A 1,604-nucleotide genomic window follows, 5' to 3' on the forward strand; every position below is an offset into this window, starting at 1 on the left:
AAAGGATTCTGATTTCAACCGTTGCGTATATTAGCTGCGACATATGAATCAAGATGCTATGACCGAAAATATTTGATTGACAGATGACAGTTGATGTATGATTGGCTGAATTTAGGTGTTCAGGCTGACGTAGAACTAACTGGCCTGCAGAAGATAACGAAAAGAAAAAAAGATTTTAAGACAGAATATTTTTTTAAATATAAATTTTCTAACTTTTAGGACAATATCGTCTGATAAAGAGTACATTTATATACATATTTAAGCCAGAATGATTTGAGATTTAAATATGTCTTCCCTACGACTTTAAAAGGGGTGTAAGGCTCTAAAGCATGGGGGGGAGAGGGCATTGGCCCCCTCTAGCCCCCCCTACAGATCCATCCTTGGCAGCACAAATGAAAGTGGCAGGATTTAGTATTTTTTTTTAGAGGTGAAAAGATCAGAATTGGGATGTCCTGACTGAAGATATCCAATAATGGCTGGAAGCCATTATTGGAAGAATGGCTGCCAAAGATGGATCAACAAAGCTTTGATGAAAGCCTGTAAAAACATATGGAAATATGATTGCTTATTAATGCTATTAATAAACTTCAAAAAAGTAAAGTTTTTTCACACTGTCATAGTGGGACATTGTGTCTGGAAATTTTGAGGAAAGAGATAAACTTCATTCCATTTGGAATAAGATTGTAAAGAAAAAAAACAAAACAGGACAACAGGATTCAGTTTAAAATCTTTTATTGTCTTTTTGAAATCTTTGCATTTACCTACAGAAGGATCCGTACAGTTTAAAGAGTACCTGTCTGAGGACAAACAACTCTGTGGCAAGCTGTACATGAGCAAGAAAGAAAGAAACGTCGCATCTGAGTTTTAGACAGACCAACAGGAGGAGGACAAAAAACAAACGCCGTCCGTCTCGTGCATCACGGTCGAGCGCTAAACAACCAGCAGCCCTCTGTGGGCTGAAACAACAGCTCTGCTTTCAATTGCACTTTGGTGAAGAGTAGCTTCATGTGACTGCTCCAGCCAGTTAGTGTTCTTCAAAACTAGGTGTAATTAATAACATGACTGCGTTACATTTTTTTTAACCATAACTCAAGCTTTAAACATCGTTACCATGGAAACAAAGCAGAAAAAAGCAGTTAAAAACGAAACCGAATTGTTGTTTTTGCCTGTGATTAAACCAAAAGCAAAGAATTTGTGTAAAAACTTGTATTTGTCCTAATTAAGAGATCCATATCATCAAAACCAACTTGGATATCAGACAAAGATAACCTGAGTAAATCGAAAAAGAAGTTTATCTGAGGATTTTGGCAGAAAAAACACTGATAACTGGTAATAAATATTTACCAAACTGACCTGCCTGTCTGCTGAATCCTTTTATTTTGAAGGTCAACCAGCTTTAAGAGTCTTTAACGAGGCCTTTTATAGAGTTGTTTATTGTAGCTTTGCCATTCAGAGATGGATTGGATCTCATGCTTTGGATCCTGCGTGTTTTTATTTAATGTAACAGACTGAAGGTCAGACATGAGGAGTGGAGTTCATGGTTCAGTCCGTCATGATGGGGTCTTCAGGTCTAGAAGTAACCTGACTCCCCGCCAGATGGATTT

Source organism: Cyprinodon variegatus, unplaced genomic scaffold (genome assembly GCF_000732505.1).
Source record: "Cyprinodon variegatus isolate N-32 unplaced genomic scaffold, C_variegatus-1.0 Scaffold525, whole genome shotgun sequence".
Taxonomy (NCBI): Eukaryota; Metazoa; Chordata; class Actinopteri; order Cyprinodontiformes; family Cyprinodontidae; genus Cyprinodon; species Cyprinodon variegatus.